This window comes from Gallus gallus, chromosome 7, assembly GCF_016699485.2.
Source record: "Gallus gallus isolate bGalGal1 chromosome 7, bGalGal1.mat.broiler.GRCg7b, whole genome shotgun sequence".
Taxonomy (NCBI): domain Eukaryota; kingdom Metazoa; phylum Chordata; class Aves; order Galliformes; family Phasianidae; genus Gallus; species Gallus gallus.
The window spans coordinates 33,923,329-33,943,805 of NC_052538.1; the positions used below are offsets into that span (position 1 = coordinate 33,923,329).

Here is a 20,477-nt window from a genome sequence, read left to right on the forward strand (position 1 = left end):
TATTAAGACTGTTGCCTGAGGGCTCTAAACCCCCATGTAGCATATATCATAGTGACTTCATTAAGCCTGCTTCTCCAGCACCTTCACATCAGAGCAATACCATTACAGGAACCTGAAAGGAATCACAGAATAACATTAGGGTAAGTCAGAATAGGGTCAGGCCCCTGCCTCTGAAGCATCCCCAGAACTTCCTTCAGTCTGAACTGCTGAAAACTTTGGGTTTCAGAGCCAGCCCATTACATGAGCCCATTATCACCAGGGACTGATGGTGTGAAGTGCTGAGCATTCGTTCCAAAACAGCTTCTTGCTGAGCCAAGCACAGTTCCTTCAGTGTGCTCCCAGTAGAGGCATGTGGAGTTAAACTAAGGTACACAGCTGTGTTACATTTGCAGTAGTGTTCTACAGTGTTCACAAAGATAGCATAACTATAGTAGTTACAACAGGCAACCATGACCATAGCCTGTGTCACACTGCCTGGAATACTGCTCTTCCTGAACACCAGGGGTGAGGATGAGGGTTGGGGTTAGGGTTGCTCTTTTGGCTTGGCCAGACGTGGGGCAGATCGCCTGTACCTAAGCTATGAGCAGATCAGGCAGTCTTATACAGATACTATTAACTACGCATGTCATTATTCCTTTTGACTGTCTCCTTCAAAAACATTTCTGTTTGTAAGCAAATATCTCCTTAAATAAATCTTAGATCAGTGGCAAAGCTGACTTCAGCTGTCAAAATATTCTGTCAGCTTTAAGGTGGCAAATCCAAAAGGATCAGCTAATTCACAGCCTCCTGGGAAATCCTTATAATGTGTGCTGTCCTGCAGGCTGTGGGATCCCCGGGAGTGGGAATTGCCTAAATTTCAGGCAATGCCTGAAATTTCCTCCTGAAATGCCACAAAAGACCACAAAGAAGCCACCAGGTAAAGCCTGAAGAAAAGTCCACTGACCACAAAGAGGCCAGATGTTGTCTATGGGGCTCTATTCAAGCAGGACGTACACTTTAACAAATGCACTTATTTTAATTTCCTTCCATCATCATGGCCTTCTTCTTGGCTCTTCGTGCTGGTATTTCTTGAGTTATCACCTACATACCAGAGTTACACCCTGTCAGTCTGGCAGGTATTCCAGCATTGACATCCAACCTGGACACTTTTCATACTTACCTACACATACAGAATATATACATGCATATATGCATAAATACAATTAAGGCATTGTTCTGATAGATAAGCTTCTTTGTAATACATTACAGTCTTATGAGTGACTTACCAGGTGATGTTTTGAAAAAAGAAAAAAAAGAAATATTCATCTCTGAACCAAGCTGTGTCAAACTTATTGCCATCTATAACAAAGGACTACTGTGAAACATAACTCTTTTACGAAATATACTATAATTGTACTTTTTGAAAGCAGTGTCAAATCATTGACATTGACTTGGTATTCTAAGGTATGAGAAACGCAGAAAACTTACAATATATATAAGCCATAAATTAGATCCTGGTCTAAACTTATCAGTTTGATAGTTGCTAGACAGACTACTTGAGTACAGATTTAGCTCTGTCATTTCCCTTTTCCTTTTTCAAGCTGTTGTCTTTTCCACAGATTTTCAAAATCAGGTTTTTCAATAATTATTTTGCAATAAATCACATTCCAGTTACAATATAATACAGGTACAATGCACAAATACAGTTTGAAAACAAACTTAAGCCCAACCATGAATACAGACTCATCAGAGATTTATGAAAAGAAAGCCCAGGGCCTGGCAGATGACATCCAGAATGTGAAATTTTGGCCAAGCACTTACCAGTTGCCAAGAATTTTGCTGGTCAGTGAAATTCACATAACTAAGTTCCCACTTACTGAATGCACTAGGGTTGTCTAACCCATGCTTTGTTATTCCCAGTACATGGCACCAGGAACCTAAGCTATATTAGCAAGCGCTGATGGCCAACAAGAGCCTCTCGGTAGAACTCTATGTACAAAACTAAGTATGGAAACACAGACAAACGCACTCCCAACCCAATGTTTAACTAAAGTTAAGCTCTCCTTTGAAAGCAGGAGAAATCTTGGAAGCCTTCAGACTGAGCACACATTGGCACATTATGGATTTACATAAGCAAATGCATCCATTTTACACTCATGCGATAAAGGAAGATTTTAAAAGTATCTTGTTAATCATCAGAAGATGTTTAATGTCTTCGTTATCACCTACTTTGATGCTATTTCATCAAGCTACAACATAAAGATTTCAGATGAAGATTGTACCTTCCAGATGGAAATGAAAACATAACAACACTTATGTGCAAATACTGGAGAAAAATAAGAAAGAAAAGCAGATTTTCCAGAGAAAACAAGTTCTTGTTCTCTTGAGGATCCTCCCTCAACTGCCAAAACTATGACAACAAAAACCACATTGGAGATAGATTTAAGTGAGATTTTAAAAGTGTGTGTTTTGGTGGCATTTTTATTTTGCCATTCCCCATGGAGGCTAATTAGCACAGGCTAAACAGAAACAAAAGCACACAACCCACCTGTGTTTCCTGTACTTCCTACGCTTTCTGATATCCCAGAACTTCTCAAACTAAGGATGCATTTACATGGCGCATTGAGGGCAGGTGCCAACTTCTGCTGCCATGCAAACCACCCGAAGCACATGGGATGTGTTCAGTGCCATGCCTGCTGATGCCCTGCTGCACCCATTGCGTCCTGCTAGAAACAGGAGGGGTTCTGTTGCTCAGTGGAAAAAAACCTTTTCTGTCCTATATCCACTGGAAAAAGAGGCCCTGATGAGTTCATCAGGACACAGTTTTAAGTGGAGAAACTGGAAATTCTTTGACACCCCCATTATATTTTTAACATTTGAAGGCTGGAAATGGGTGAGAGGAATGTGAAGTTGCTTGGTGCATTGAACACGAAATGCAGATGGAAACAGAACAGTGGACTGGAAATACATAAGACAAGCAAAGGAGCCTAGCAAAATAATTTATCACAGTTCTGCAAACTGTCCCATGGATCCCTCCTTAAATGACCACGGTGTTTGTGCAACACATCTCTCCCACAGCTTTACAATACACTTAACCTCACCTTCAACCGCCTTCCTTGCCTCCACCCACTGTTCAATCTCTGTCTTGACTGCTTCTAACATTTTGAACATCTGAAAAGCTGCCAAATTTTTGAAGCAACCTATTTCCAGAAATGTTTCTTTACTTCAAGATATGCAATTTCTCCCAAAACACTCCTCTGGAGCAAAGCCCGGGCCTGGCAATATGTTACCCAGGATCAGGGGAGGGTTTACGCTTCAATACCTATTGCACCTGTCATGATAATACCAGGCATTTTCCACCCACGATGCAGGAGAGAATTCAAACTTCCTGGGAGATGTGCAAGAGCAGCGTTCAGCCTTGGGAGCCATCCAGGCACGGTTATCAGGAAGCAAAAAGCTATTTCTGCTGGCTTGCAGGAATTGATGGCATCATTTAATGTCTTGTCTCTATATGCAAGTGTGCATAACCAAGTTTTTCCACAGCTGCTGTGATGTAAATAAATTCAGTATTATCTTCATTTTACACGGTGAGATGGAATATAAATAGTACTGGAAGTTACACTGGGCGTAATTCAGTATTTTAAGATATCCACCCTTTTCAAGTGCAAGACATTCATACAGCTGCCTAACACTCAGGCAAACTACTTGACCTGCTTAAGGCTTGGTGAAGTACAGAAACATTACGTGTGTGTTCTCTGGATATACGTCCCTAAGTAGGGAAATAATATCACTGAGCCCATCGTTTGTCACAGTCACCAATGGAGACTTCACTTGGAGTGCTCTTTTTGAACAGCACAGCCACAGTATATCGATCAATAACACACATATTAGTATGTGATAGGTGACGAGTCGCACAAATACCTGCGGTTAGGTACTCACTGCACAGCACTAACTACACCTGACAAGTCCCTACGTAGAAAATCCTGGATTTCTGCACGTCCTATTACTGAATCAGACAAAATCATTTGCTTCATTTAGATTTACTAGCGCAAAGATCATCTCTTGGTACCTATAATTTCAGTTCAGGCTTTTCTTCTTAAGGTAGTACTCGAGCTACAGACTGCAGTCAAACCACATCATTCCCAGAAAAATGGAATCCACCCTTAGGAACACCCAGCAGATACAACCTGAGCGTTTTCCTCACATAAATACAGCTATGGGCAGAATGCCTTCTATTTTGTTTCAGCAATAAATCACTTCCCTGACTGGAGTTAGTAATGAGATTTTTAATCATTTGGATTGAACATATCCTCAAGTTAATAAAAAAGTATGGCTTCCTCTTTATCTTTAATAAAAGATTTGTACACTGCTCAAATGATTAGTATTACATTTTTAAAGAACCTGAGATTGATGCTTTTCAATTCTGCTTTCCATTTTTCCATGCTTTTATAATTCAAAGGTAATACGGGGAATAGTTAATAATTCATAAGGTAATTTTAAGGCTTTTATTCAGAAACCTTTTGCCTATTGACTTAAGGATGTGCCGTAAAAATATTCAGGTATTAATATCTTAGCAAGTGGCAAATCTATACAGATGAAATCTCCAAATTTATGCAAGTCAGGACTTGTGCTTAGGAATCAGAGCACATCATTACTGCCTTTCAGAGGGTGCAGGGGGAGGAAATAGCTTTACAGGACTATTTAAATCAATATATTTCATTTTTTCACACAGTTCTGCTATTTCTTTTTGCCCTTGTTTGCAGGTTTATTCTTGATGGAGTTATTTTTGCAGTTGCCTAAGAGACAAAGGAGCCAGCTGCACTTTCTTAAAAGGTAAAGTGCACGGGACCCAGGCAGGACCAGGCCCTGGGAAGGCTCTGCTGGACAGAACCTGATTGGCACGTTCTCATTGAACAAAAACGCGGCCTTGCTGGAGATGAAGATGTCAAAAGGGGCTTTCAGTAAGCACGGCCCAAGGGTACGGTGTGCCTGAAGCAGCCTCCAGCCCATCTCCGCTGTACTTTTCCAAAAAGTGGCACTTCTGACTGAGCCCATTTTGAGATCACAGCAAAGAACCGAAGAATCTGATCTGGGGGGTGTCAGTGTTTGGCTATTGAATATTCATTTCTTATTAGCTCACTTTAACTTGTGTTCTTCCTTCCAGTCAGATTTTAACCTTCTCTCAGAGCTGCTCATCAGATTGCATTTTGCTGTCTTCACAAAATACTGAGTTAACAGCAGCCAAGCTCCAGCATATTGGGGCAGAACACTTTTACCTGCTCTAAGGATACAGAGCATTATTAGCAGTGTGTCATATTTCCACGTACGTGTGTAATAGCCTCCACAAAGGAATAACCCATCTCATGCAAGCTTTCAGGTACTGCAAAGTGAAAATGGCACAGAGCAATGAAAATTGATAGTAGTTATTAATTCCACATCTAATGAAGAAAATTGAGTTGAGCTGTGCACATAGCCATCGTTTATTGCCATGACAAACCTAATAGCAGCACCTTTATTAGCATTTCCCTACATATAAAACTGTGAGACTGTGCTGACAGTTTCTCCAAGTTTGCCAAATGTTACTGCTTAAGATAAGGGCTTTTGCTTCATCTGAGGAACACAACTTTTACCATCCTGAGGTCTCTTGGTGAAGTAATGGTAACAGTAACTACAAGTCGAAGGACAAGGTGTCACTGCACCACACAGCATGGTGTTATCAGCAAACTTGAGGCTATACACAATCCCATCTCTATGTCTCTGATAAAGATATTAAAGAGCGCAGGTCCAAAGACAGATCCTTAAGGGACACCACTCGTGACCAGCCTCCAGCTGGACACTGAGCTGCTGATAACAGCCCTCTGGCTACGACCATCCATCCACTTCTTTGTCCATCTAATAGTCCAGCCTTCAAATCCATACATCTCCAATTCAGAGATAAGGATGCGGTGGGGAACCATGTCAAAGGCTTTGCACAAGTACAGGTAGATCACATCAACTGCCCTTCCTTTGTCCACTGATGCTATCATTCCATCATAGAAGCCCACCAGACTGGACAGGTGTGATGTGCCATTGGTGAAGCCATGCTGGCTGTCTCATGTCACCTCCACAACTCACACGTGCCTTAATATCTCTTCCAGGAGGATCTGCTTCATGATCTTCTCAGGCACAGAGGTGAGACCCACCAGCGTGTTGTTCCCCAGGTCCTCCTTTCTCCCTTTCCTGAATATGGAAGTAATGTTTCCCCTTTTCCAGTCGTTAGGCACTTCAACTTACTGCCACCATATTTAAAATAAGATAGAGGGCAGCCTGGCAACCCCATCAGCCAGTTTCCTTAGGATCCTGAGAAAAATATTTAAAATGGGAAAGCATGAATGCAGTCCCCCATCACCACAAATGGCACAGTCGAGTTTCCCATATCTGGGGAAACTGCAGGGGTCAGCACACCCGGAGTGCAGGGGATGAGCCTCACCCTGGGAAGCCCACCTGCCTGAACACAGTGTCTCCCCTGCCAGGTGGGTGTGTTTCTGTGAGGTAATTTCTAAGATATTATGCAAAACCACGCTAACGACAGCTCAGTACACAACAGCAGTTAAAGTGAGCACCATATTAGCAGTGTAAGTATTAACGATCTGACACTTGTTTACGTTCACAGCAATGCAGGCTCTGTGCAAGTGTTGAGTGCTATCAGAAGCAGCCCAGCCAAATGCACAAGCCCCACATACTGCCCCACCCAACATTTTTTTAACAATCCCCAAGCTTTGAATGACTCCTAGGACTCAATCTCAGAGTGTCTGGCAGGAAAAGAGAATTTTGGAGATGGCATACCATCAATTTTCTTCATTTGTGTCAGAAGTTGAGCAGCTGTCTTCTTACCAGACTGAAGTGGAGCCAAAAACCTTGTCAGGCAGCTGAAGAAAAAGCACTTCAGAGGAACTAATCTCAAAGACCCAAAAGTATGTATCACGTTTTTGAACAGGCATGTGTTAATATTGCTCCTACATCGTCGATTGGCAATGTTTTGCAAAAGGCTAGAAATAGTGGAAAAAAAGACTGCTCTATTTGTTTACCCTAAGGAAAGGCAAGATGCCACGCATGCTTGAACTTTAGAGATTGCTTGTTTACTTACTTACGGCCAGGGAAAGGTTTTTAGCATTACCTTCCCTATGCTGGTGAGGAAAGTGAAATAAGGTTCACCTCCATGGAAAGCAAGAGGTGCACCTGGACCTTCTGTGGCAAGCGGATCTCAGATGCAGAAAGCTCTGTTACTCCTCAGGCACTGCAGACGCATCAGCAAGAGATAAATAATCCCAGAGAGATCTGTGCTGGAATCAGCTCAGCTCTCTGCTCCTGCGGCCACACATTGGGACAGACTGGGAAACCCCAACTCGCAGTCTGGTTTTCTTCAGCACATTCTCCAGTAAGTGCGTGCTGGGCTGCAGGGTGCTCTAGGTCAACCCTAAGAGAGAAGCCCTGTGCTCACCAGCACGAAGTATACGTGAAGACAGAAATCACAATCAGCAGCTCCTGCCAGAGGAGCTTTCCCAGGTGGGATTTATTACCTTATGGCACAGTTCGGTCACACTGAGCCTCCTGCCCTTGCTGCTCGTCCTCCAGCCCTGAGCAAGGCTGGCCTCCTCCCAGAGGCGTATCCCCATCTAGAGCACTGGGATCCCGATGCTCACTAAGCATAGCTCAAACATTTTGTGGTCAACTTCACCTATAAAGCCATAAATCCCCATTCTGCATGCTCACAAAGAGGATTTTGGGGGCACGGGACAGGGGGAGGCTGGTGTGTGTGTTTGGCCACAGCAATGAGACTTGGGATTACTCTCTTGGTGACGGGAGTGTTTCCTCAGCCCAGGTTTTGGAGCTGACCACAGCAGACTGTTGTTTAATTACATCTTTATTCCGGCGGGTGAGCCTGTCATTCACTGACCATATAAAGATAGAGGTGTCAAAGACAAGGATAGAATTAAAGTGACTGAATGAAGAAAGAAATAAATAAGCAGACGCTGAGGATCCTGCTTGGCTAGCCATCTTCTCTCAGCCTGCCTTTCCCTGCTATGTTTATTTACTACACAACCAGGCTTTTGGCAGCCTTCCCATTGCAAAGTGTGCTGCCCAGATATTACAGAGTGAACTCCGCTCAATGAAGAAGTCTTTTTTCTTAGGGCTACCCTTTTCTGCACAGCCATTCCTTTCCTCCAGAGCTGTGCCTCTAAAGTGCAATTTTCTCCCACTGTTTCCAGAAAACTCCCTTTCACAGAGATGTGTTTATAGGCTATTACTAAAAATGAGATTTTCTATATGATTTTCAGCACACTCCTTCAAGCAGACATTTTTGCTTCCTCCATTTACAAGGCAAAAAAGAGCTTCCCTTACGTTCTACAAATGCAAACGAATCAACCTGCTGGACGATTCACTGCTGTTGTATTTTTAACTTCTTTAAATTAAAATGAAAAACAAAGGTCAATTGTATATGAAACAGCTCAACAATAGGCTGGTGTTGCATGCTGGGGAAGGATGATTCCTTCAAGCTAAAGACACAAAAAAACAATGGGAAATAATGATGATGCGAATAACTGACATTCTCCTATTTCAATATACATATATTCAACTTCTTTTCACAGGAAGGCTTCAGCTGTGATTAAGAGCTGTGGAAATCCAAGAAATATAAATGCAAAACAGTAAGAAAATAGCAGGTCTTAGGTAGTTCTCCAGCATTCCAACAGAGATCCTCAGATTAGCATTTGCAGACTGTATTAAGCATATCTAATAGGAAGGCAATACGTACTGCACAGCTCTCCACAAATATTATCAAGATGGAAATGCCTACTGACAAATTCACAAGCTGCAAATGTACAGTCATGAAATTCAATAGCCTCACAGCTGCACACTTGTAACTTGTGAATGCAGAAAAATGTCTGAATTGGCAGCAGGCTTTCTGGCAGATGATATCATTTTACAGATGACACTGTAGAGTCTGCCAGTTTGACGTTGAACTCTCCTCTTGCTTTTCTCATGTTGTTGTTTCCTAGCTCTTTCTGTGCGAACTAGGAGCACTGTGCCTGTTCTCATAGTCTGCTATTTGCTTTTTCTGACTCTGCAAAGTGCTGTAATTGCTCAGCTCTGTTCCCTCAGTTCTGCTCATGTCTAGCTGACGTTGAACCGTGTTCTTTGTGCAAAAGGTTCGCCTTTCTTTCCTGTACTTCTGATTCACGAAGTGCCCTATTCCAGTTTTTTTCCCACTATTTATAGTAACTTGGATTTTGCTGCAAGTGACCACCCTCCACAAACAGTCGAAATGAATGTGTCATGCATAATACTTGTAATCTGCATATTTCAGACCACTTAGAGGGAAGGAAGCATTCCTTAGAAAAGGCTACAAGAGGCTGTTGCAATGTCCTGCCAAGGCACCGAGTGCCAAGCGAGCCTGGCTCCATCCAAAGCTCAATGGCATCAGATGCCTCTCCAAAAAACCCTATAATTAAGTACTTCTCAGTACCTCACAGTCACACCTGAAGTAATTCCTATGGAGCTATTAGGATGACATCACGATGGGCCGTCTGCTCTTTTCTGATGTAGTTCAACACTTAGATGCTCTCTGCTTGCTTACCTTCGCAGCTTTATTTCTTACGGTTGGTTTCACGATGTTGCTCAAAGTGTCTGAGAGCCAGACCAGATCCTGCACTGCAGCTACTGGGGCTGGCCAAGCTCTTTGCATCTTTTTTAGCAGAAGCTTGATCACTCAGGCTGAGCATAAAAGCCTGCCAGCCACTTTCTTCAACACAACTCTAAGAGCAGTCTCCCCAGTTTACACCTCTGCTCATCTCCTCTGAACTCAGTACAACTGCAGGAACTCTGCGGGGATCTACAGGTAAATGACCAGAACCCCATCTGATGATGTACTGAAAGCATTATTTTGCTGGAGCTACTCGTGCTCAAGAATTACTGAGCAAAGATCTCCAGCCTGTAGTGGTGTATATACCTCACAAGAATTTATCACACTAGAATCACAGAATCATAGAATCACAGAACGGCCTGGGTTGAAAAGGGCCGCAGTGCTCATCCAGTTCCAACCCCCTGCTATGTGCAGCATTGCCAACCACCAGACCAGGTTGCCCAGAGCCACATCCAGCCTGGCCTTGAATGCCTCCACTACAATAATACTATTGATGATTTAGCACTGGTCAAATCGGTCCAATTTGGATGTTGTGTTGAGGGACATGGTTCAGTGAGAACTATTGGTGATGGGTGAATGGTTGGACTGGGTGATCCTGCGGGTCTTTTCCAACCTTAGTGATTCTATGATTCTATGATATGATTCTAAATGTGGCTTTAACTGGTCTCTCCGTACAGGCTGTTCACCTCTTACAGTTAAAGCTCCCTTCAATCACTAAACCCTGGAGCAACACTTCTCAAAGCATTCAGCACGCAGTAGCTTCCACTGCTTAAAAACACAGCAGATCTTTTTTCTTAGGAAAACTCACCCTGCTTACATGAAGAATGAAATAATATTTGCCACAGTCTGAAAAACAGACCCAAGAAACTTGAAAAAAGTTCTAATTCTGGAAGCATCTGTAATATCCTTAACAATTGCAATGGTCCACAAAAAATCTTCAGGGGAAACGTTCAGGTTCAACGTTCAGGTTACTGTGTGCAGTAAGAAATGAAGAGGGGAGAAAAGCAGAGAGAGGAGGTGAAGAGGGATGAGAATTATCTGCTCCCCCAGAGTAACAACTCTCAGTGTCTCTGAGTTGTGAGAGAGAAAGTAAAGTGCTGTGTAATACCTCAGGATGAATTACACCACTGGCCTCCCATGGGGAGCTGTGATGAGGGTGATTTCCTGCACTCTCTTGCAGCTGCAAAGGAGCGAAGCAAATAGGCTCCTCGGAGCTCTCCATGAGGGGTGCACGGGAAATGCTTCCCCTGTGCCCTGTTCTCTGGCCCAGAAGAAAGAACAGGACAGGGACTACCTAAACACTGAAAAAGGTGCTGATAAACCTCAACTGTTTTCCATTTTCCCCTCTTATTTTACAGCTGACAAGAATCACCCTCTGCAGCCCTTTCCTCGCCCTTCTTTGGGGTTTGGAAACTGAAGAAGGATGGAAAAAATTTTCCTTGAAAGTTGGCTGAAGATACCCAGGATCCGCATTTGCTTAAGGAGACGTTACACACCCAGCTGGAGAACAGTTCATTCCTAAGCCCTTTCCTAAGACAGCAAATACACAGAAGCATTACTTCTCGCCCTCTCTTGTTATCTTTTTCGAGAACTGTTGCACAATCCGCTGTTTCACAGCATTTCAGAAGCAGGCATTCATCACTTCCAAGGCTTGTTTTTCATTCTCCATGAAAGGTTTGACTTTCCCTTCAAACTTTGTACGTCATCCTCATCAAATCATACACAAAAAAAAGTGCATTAAGTGCTTTGTTTACTCATAACTTGGCAGAGCCACAACAAAGAACAGAATGTCAAGAATGAACTCCCTTTGCAAAAGTCATTCATAAGGAAACAAAAGCCTTTACCTTCCCCAGGCAGGCTTTCTAAGTGGGCCTCATATGGTTCTGAATCGCCCAGCATTACAGCGACCTCCCAGACAACTAAGAACCATTTGAAAGCCAGTCTAAAAACAGAAGGAATGAGAAAGTTCTCGCAGATCTGATTTTTTCATTAAAAGAGCATTAAGGAAATATGCACCACTCAATGCTGCGATCCCAACGAGCAAACGCTCTCCGTGTAACATGTAGCAACCTGCTGAATTCAGACTACTTCCAGCTTCCCCTGGGCTGCAGCAGCTGGATAGATCTGTTTCCACCTGCTTTTACCATTTGTCATTCCTGAGGTATGCTTCAGAAAGCCAACTTAGCGCCGAACTGTCAGCTTTGCTGAAACCAAAATAATTAATTTCTATTATTTGATCAGATACTTCAGAGCGTCTCGCATTCCCATGACTCCCCCACCCCTGCACCCACGGTGAACATGGGTGGCTGGTTTGGTTGGAAGGCATAATGCCCCTTCCTGAAGCACCAGGAGCAAAGCCCCCGGCAGCCCATGCTCTGCACGCACTCCCTCCCCACTGCCTGCTTGAGGAGCTGCCAATTGGACCATCCCAATGTGGCTTTGGAGGCTAAACTCATGAAGACCTTACGAAAAAAACTTTAAAATCTTCCTCTAAATCCTACTAAACTCCTGTGCTAGTAATGAAAGGCCAAGCTGGATGTGGCTCTGGGCAGCCTGGTCTGCTGGTTGGCGACCCTGCACATAGCAGAGGGGTTAAAGTACATGAGCATTGTGTCCTTTTCAACCCAGGCCATTCTGTGATTCTATGAAAGCAAGGCTCCCTCATGCTTCTCTCCCATTTTCAGGGGATAGGAGGGAGTGGGTGTGGGGAGGGAAAGTATCTCAAGTACAAGAAAGGATGATTATTGAGTCTAAAGGGAGCACATCATAAAATGAAGAAATACAGGACTATTTTTACAGCAATTATTTTGTTTCCAAGATGAAAACGTGCCGCAATATTCCCCTCTGCTTGGCATTCCAGGGGAGGTGCTGCATTTATCTTGAAAATTAATTCACTTGAGTAAAAGAAAATTGAAACACTGGAAGCAAAATAGAAAAGCATAAGATGAGAATTCTGTTCCCCGTATTTCGAAGAGGAAAGAAATCATGTTTTCAAAACTTGATTAACTCCAAGGCCCAGTCCTGCAATAACAACCACGAGGATTCACCGAGTCTGCTCATGTGCATAAAGTCCCCCCGGTACGATGGCAGGAGTACAGCATAAACACAGCCATGCTGTCTGCATAAGGCATCTGTAGTTATTTTGAAAGCTTACATAACTCTGCACTACGTGGTAAAGATTTAGGAACTTTTGCAAAACGTGACCTGTGTTTTAAGTGACCTGGAGGCTGGAGGATGGATCGCAGGGTTGGACACACAACCAGCTGTCGCAGTTCCAGACATCCCTAAACCACCTGCAAAGCTAAGGCCTCAGCATATTTATACGTAAAGATTGGAAATGATAAAAACATGCTTATCCCAGGCTTGAATTTTCCTGACACCTTTGCTAATTATACGATATAATGAAATCCCAGCAGCACTGAAATAATCATTCCAGCAGGATCTCAGCCAGCAGAACACCTATGGAAGCTTCTTTCAATTCATTCATCACTATGGGAAGCAATCTCACGATCCAAAAATCCCCTGCAACAAATGTCTTGCAGCATATAAAGAAATTATCAAATTCAGACTTGGAGAAAGCATGTTCCAAGATCTAAAAGCCCTGCAAGGGAATGCTTTCCCAGACACACCTTGCCATCAATAAGATGAGTGGGTGAAATGGAAGGCACAGGGAAGAGCAGTGGTTTTGCCCCTCCGACACTGGCCATGACTAAATAACACCTATAATGCTTTAGACCTATGTAATGCGATAAGCTCTACGCAGAGATAAATTATCACACAAGATAGTGAAGCACTGGAAAGGGCTGCCCAGAGAGGTGGTGGGTGTCCTATCCCTGGAGACATTAAAGGTCAAGTTGGACGGGGCTCTGAGCACCTGACTGAGCTGTAGGCGTCCCTGTTCATTGCCAGCAGTGGACCAGATGGCCTTTAAAGGTCCCTTCCAACTCAAATGATCCTATGATTCTATGATGATTCAATAATACAGCTCAGGAAGAGCTGCAGTGACTTTTGCACGATCTCCGAGCTGAGCTTATGGCTGCTACACGTCACTGCTCCTGTTTGGTGGCCTGTGTTGGCCACTCCAGGTGCCCTTTCTGGGAGCACCCAAGAGAGACAAGCCAGCCTGTGAGCAGATGTGCACAGCAGCTGGTCACAGCAGTCCCTGGCCCAGCTCCTACATCCCCAGCAGCCATCACAGGGCCACCAGCAGCAATGTCCTTGCACGGCCAAGCCTAACTCCTACCAAATGCGTGCCCACTGCCAGGCCATTGTGAAATACATTCTCAGCTTTCCCAAGAAAATACTTCCAACTGGAATTGAATTTTTTTCTGTTTTAAAACTAACATTAGCAAATGTGATTGCATGGTGCACAGATCTGTCAAATTTGTTCTCAGCTGCAATCCTGAAACATATCATTATCGTGTACTGTGTGAGCAAAGCTGGGCTTGGCTTTCATGTGACTGAGCTCTAAATTAGTTTGTGGATAATGTTCCCTTACAATGTGTTCAATCTTTTGCTCCATCTTATCTTAATGAGTACTTAACCTCTTAAAAATAGTTTACTGCCAGAGAGACTGAAAACAGTATTAAAGTCTCTGAGAAAACCAGAGGAATGAGTGCCCCTGCTCAGGTAGCTCAGTCCTCCTCAAACATAACTTCTTTGGAGAGAAGTTTACAAAGTTTTCAACTGCACTTGAAAAAAAAAGTAAAAAAAAAAAGATCTCATTTAGAGCTGATTGGCTTCTACTTTTTTTTAGATACACAGGGAAAATGATAGACTGGAAAACATACCTTTCTTCTGGAAAGTTCCTCCATTTCTGCATTTGTATTCTCAACGTTTTGGCTTTGGGTATCTTTTCAAGAATGCATGTGCTCAGAAACTTAAAAAAAAAGAGAACGTTACCTTATAAAACATAAGCAACATCTGCACCTAAGCTGTCAGTTCGCTGGCTGCTCAGAAGTTCACATGCACACAGAAGGGTTTTGGCACCCGACCACAACTGAGGCACAGGACCATGAGTGCTGGTTATGACTTAGGACAGCCGCTCTCCCCTGCAGCTGGAAGGACACAAGGCTCAGGACAAACTCATGCTGGAGGGGCTGAAGGTAGAGGGTGCTTGGTGGTGGCCAGGGCAGCAGGTATCACCGACGTGAGACAGCTTCGCTTAGAAACACAGACAGAGCTGCAGCACATATTAGATAAAGTAATTCTATCGACTAATCCCTTCCTAACCCTGGCTGAACCTCCCATGTGAGAAGCCCAGAAGCAGGCTACGGACCAGCGCAGACATTGGATTTGTGCCACGTCAGCAATAATTTCTAACACTTTCAAGCAAAGAGACGGCCAACAAGAAGGTGTGTAACTGTGGGCTTCCTTTACGAGGGCACCAAAACATGTTCCACTCCCTGTTCTGTGTGCATTTAATGTGAGTGTGATTCAAAAAATAATAGAGATATGTTATTATTTCCTCTTAAAGCCCGACTTTCTTTTGCTTCTCAGTGGGCCCATAACTCATGCTGGGAACGGCACGAAGCGGGGGATGGACAGACTGTCCCCACACCCTGTCTCCTCAGGAAACTCACTGTCATCTGGAATTAATCTCTTACCTTCTTTTTTTCATTATTAAATACATATAATTTCAAGTTCATGGTCCAGCATCTCTGATTCATAGCAATAAAGGTTGCACAACAGCAGAACTGTGCAGAACAAAGGTTAATCTGAGGCTGAGATACCCCTCCTAATGAGCTATAACTGGAAACATATGCCGATCTCAGAGACAGCAAATACCTGCAGCACCACTGGTCTTTAATTTCTGAGGAGATGACAAGGTTTAGAAATTAAGTGCATTTCGACATGCATGAGAGGAGGCAGAGAGAGAAAGCAGTGTTCGAATCCAGCACTTTCTGGTCTGTGATTCTCCTGAGGTGCACCAAACTAGTCCTTACACGTCACACACAACACCTACACCTTCTGCATATAAACGTGCGAGTTCTCATGCAGTATCAAAAAACAACAAAGATCAGGGCTCGGGTCTCAGTGCCAGCCTCAGAGATGTAAAAACCACAGCTGGTTCTTTCTCTGACCCCAGAACTGTGAGATCGTTTTAAAGCAGTACTTTTTAAAGCCTAGTTCGCATCTTTTGGGGTTTGCTTTGAGGCTGATGTGGACTGGCCACGTCCTTCTTCTTCCCTGCCTTCCTTCCTCAGATAGAGAGCCTGATGAGCTCACAGTACCATGGCTCTGGGGTATGCACAGACTCCAACCTGCACGACGTGAGCTGGCAGCAGTGGGATCATCCCCTAAGACATACATGAAGTAAGAAAAAAAAACAATAGAGAAGCAGAGGGAAGGATGGAAAAGTGACAGGAAGAGTAAAGAAATGGCATTTTCCAACCATGAAGAGTTATGACTGAGGTCAGAACTAAAGCTGTTCCAGGAGTTTCTGATGAAATGCTCTTTTGTTCGGAAATGCTGATGTGCTGAAATCAAAACGATTTGGGGAAGTATCAATCTGACAGGACTTGTTCCTGCCAGGCCATTTGCCTACTTGTTTTACTAGAAGCCTTGGCTGCTAGACAGCCGCTCAGATGGGCTATTGGGAAAGCCAGGTTCCCAGGCTCCCCAGAATCTCAGCATTAAAAGAATTAATTATTGATACAAGCCCGTGTTATGCATGTTCTCCTTATCAAATTATCTGTAGCTGTGCCTGTAGCATGGGAGCAGCACATCTGATATGCTTCAACGATGCAAAAATCTCCTGCAAGAAGCAGCGAAGCCAAGCGGAGCAACGCTCCTGCGCTGCGCTCCTTCCCTCTAAAAACATTGAAGGAGTTAAAAAGAGAAGGGAGATATCAAGTGTGGTGGTGCTTCCCTTCGAATGCACAAGTTTTACACAGGAAAGGCTTCCCCGTTTCTATTAGGCAAATCGTTTGAGCCAGGCATTCTGTCTGCTGCTATGAATGGTTACTTTGTAGTATAATGCATTTCCACGGTGAAATCATAATATCCTGGGCATTCGGGGCTGTATTATACTATAAAAACGAAGGCCAACTCCCTCCAGCTATTACATTTTTGGCCTGGTATTTGATCTATTAAGTTGTGCAGCTTTCTTCTGGCCGCAGAGCTGCTGGCAGCTGCTGTGCGCTGCGCGGCGGTGCCGATAGGTGGTGCCTGGAACAGAGCTGTGCGCACAGAGCGACGGCGGGCAGCCACGGCCCGAGAGGCTCAGTAAGTGCTCCATTCTAGAAATAGGAGCATAATGATTAAAAAAAAAAAAAAAAATAGGGAGAGAGAAGCTTGTTCTGGGCTTCGGCTGAATAATCTAGCTGATTCCTAGGCTTGGCAAAGGTGAGTAATTAACTAACTAAGTAGGCAACTCTTCCTCCCGCCTGGAGCATCTCTGCTGACACACGCACTCCTTGAAAGAAGCCTCTGCTACTTCAGGGCTCAGCCAAATTTCTGCTCATCCTGCCCTAGATCTCAATCTCTGAGGCTGATAACTGGATTTCCAGTAAGTTTTGAGTCACAGATGGAAAGGCTGTTTTAATGCACCAGGTCCAACAGGGGTTTCCAGGAAAAACTCTTCAAGTGCAGAGCAGCATAAATACTGCGTGCGTAAGGAAGCTCTCAGCAGCTATTAGGAAAAAACCCTCCTTCTGTGCGGAAAAGAAGAGCTCACTCCTTCCCCTTTCCACCAGCACACATCTACAGGCCGTTCCTTTCCATAAAGTGATCTCTCTGGATACACTGATGAATTTTTATAGTTTCCCTTTACCGTTCCATTCATGGACGCTGCCCTGTGATAACCACTAAGGGAGGTCATTAATTAAGTAACTGCTTCCTACTTCAGATAGCAATGCTTCCACCTGACCTGGGCTGCTGCTGTGTTATTCTTTTTATCCCCCTAAGTAAAACTCCAACCACTGCCGTTCCCCTCTCTCGCAGTTCTGTGGGTATCTCACAACATTTTACCACCATCTCCCAAAGAAGTTTCCAACACTTTTGTGGCGAATGCTGGCAGACCTCAGAGCAGCTGGGCTGGATATGATGGTGAGTTCAGCTCAGCCTCATACCTCACCTAAGAGCACAGCACTCCTCTTCTCCTGTGCCCTCCAGCCACAGCCAGCAGGCAGTGCAGGGCCCTGAGCCAACCACCGCCACGCCATTGCACCTACAGCCGCAACTCAACGCCATCACTCCCGTTCTGTCCAACCCTGTGAACAACCCATGACTCCCACGGCCAATCTGCTGCACTGGGAGCCACAGATCAGTCACACCTTACATGCATGCATTCATTTTTCTTTTTAACATTGGTGGGAGACAATCGGACAGCAGCTATCGAGGGAGGCGGCTGATCTGCTTTAAAGCCTCTCTCATTCCTTTCAGGCCTTGGATTTCACATCAATATTTCTTTCGATGCATACATCTATGTACCAAAACTAACAGTTGAGAAGCTTCCAAAACTTTGCTTTTAATTAAACCCATGAAAGTATAATGCTCGCGCTGAATAAGTATCAAAAATAGAGACAAAACTGAGAAAATATGCAAGCGTTTTTCTTGGTTTTTGTCAGGTTCTGCAAAGACAATTAAGCTTCTTTTCTTCACTATACATATAATACTCAGAAGTGAAAGCTTAATTAACTTGTCAGAAACTCTGGCATCTCTTTTCTCGAGCTGCTGAACCCACCTTCCCAAAAGAGTTGAAGGGAGAATAAAAAAAACGGACTGCTCTAGCTGAAATACCTGATCATGCATGACATTCCTGTCCTGTAATGCAGTTTGTCTGTCATTACCAGAGGCTCTTTTATCCATCTGGGTGAGCACGTTCATTTTCCATTTGTCTGGGAACGTCTCAGCACGGAATTTCAATCACCGCAACGCGATGGACGTTTTGTGACGTGCTGAAGGGGTAATACATGGTGCCACTGACTGCATGGTTACAGCATCTGTGTTTACACAGCAAAACCGGGCACGTTCAGCAAACAGCCTTGGTCATGCAGCTTTATGGGTGTGGGAGACCGAGCAGGTTGCAGATGCATGGAGAAGCAGAGCCCGAAAAGTGAGGAGATCCCAGCGGGCAAAACCACGGGGCTGGGAGTCTTCCTGCTGCTTGTTCTCTGCTTTTTGTGCATTTTTTGCATTGCTTTGGCTGAGTTCCGTGGCAGCTGTGGCCAATGTGTCCCTGCCAGCCACGCTGCCTCGAGTTGTGCTGCAGCAGCTGGAGGAGCTGCCAGAGCCCCGAGCAGCTCCGGGCTGCAGCGAGAAGCGAGGGCTCACCCCACGCCTTGCCTCTTACCGACAGATCTCCTTCAACAGCAGAGAAAAGGCCCTTGGTTTTACAAAGTCAACAAACCCAACCGCCAAATTAAATTTGGCAAGTGGAATAAGTGGCTTTTGTGATTTTTAGTTTTTATTAATAGAGGGGTTTTTTCCAACCTGAGCTCACTCAAGTCTGAAAAATATTGTACTTTATCCCGCGGTAATCTCCTCTCCAATGTATGCATGTTTAAACAAAGTGCAAAGGTCCAGGTGCTCGGCTGCATTAGTAATGACCCAACATCTCCTCTTCAATAATGCAACACAGAACAGAGCACAGCAGTTTTTTGCTTCCTCGTTTTAAAAATGGATTAAAACATTTCTCTGTGGGGCCGGGTGACAGTCTGAGGGAGCAGACATTTTCAAGTCAGAAAATATCACTGAGGCACCCAAAGGGCAATTTTTCACCTCCCATATAAATTCCTACTGCTGCTTCTCTGCTAACACCATTACTGCCTTTCCAGCCGTTCCTCATGTTTTAGGGAGCTCTGGGATTTGGTCTGTGTAACTGTTTGCCTAGCAGACCTGAAGGCTGGCTGAGTAATTCCAAACCTATGCAATCATATGCAACACATGGTATTGAGAAATCGTCTTCACTGCTGATAGATATTAAAAACAAACGCACAACATTCTTAACTGCCTGACATAAATTCATGCCCCAGGACTTCCTTTTTCTGTTCCTTAAAAGTAAAAGTAAATTAAGTTTTCTCTGTGACAGAAAGCATGAGCGACTCACAGAGCCTTGGAGTTTTCAGAGCGACCTTCCTTAAGGTGTTTCTTGTGGTACAAAAGGAAGCTTTTCTGCAATGCATCACTGCATTACCAGGCTTCTTGGGGATGCTCCTGCTGACTAAAAGCACTTTAACCTATAGGGGAATATATTATATAATCACAGAATCATTAAGGTGGGAAAAGACCTCTAGGATCCCCAAGTCCAACCCCACCCAGCCCACTATGCCCACTGCCCACGTCCCTCAGTGCCATATCCCCACAGCTCTGGGACACCCCCAGTGACGGTGACCCCTCACTCCCTGGCAGCTGTGTCACTGCCCGACTGCCCCTTCTGAGAAGCTTTCATCTCCATCACATCACATCTGTAACGAATTATGGTTCCTTACGTAGATGTATAGCAGCCCACAGCTGTGGCTTGGAGACACCTGGTTCAGGTCTCCACAGCCTGGCCAGGCTGAACACTGAGCACTGGTACATTTGTGCCCACTGCTCAAACCAGAGCCAGGCGATGGGATGGGATCACTGCTGGGACAGGCAGTGGCAGTAATGCATGCAAGGCAGACCCACACCGTTCCCATGTAAGTTGCCATTTTATCAGCTACCTGCAAAATCCCAATAGAAGAATGAATCAGTTTCCAGGATGAGATAAACACCAAGCCCTGCAGGTTAGCAGGGAATTGTCCCCCTGCTCGTGCACGCTAGCATAGGGCAATAATCCACCTCCCTATAACAGATTTAGATTAGCAATGCCAGCAGTATTAAAAGGGGC

The 20,477-nt window shown here is 44.3% G+C and overlaps 1 non-coding gene across 1 annotated transcript; it reads right to left on the bottom strand.

Moving 5' to 3' along the window:
- Positions 1–6,335: 6,335 nt before the first annotated feature.
- Positions 6,336–6,499, bottom strand: LOC112532843. The gene has a single exon (XR_003076304.1). It is a non-coding gene; the product is annotated as a U1 spliceosomal RNA (small nuclear RNA).
- Between the last annotated feature and the right edge of the window lie 13,978 nt (positions 6,500–20,477).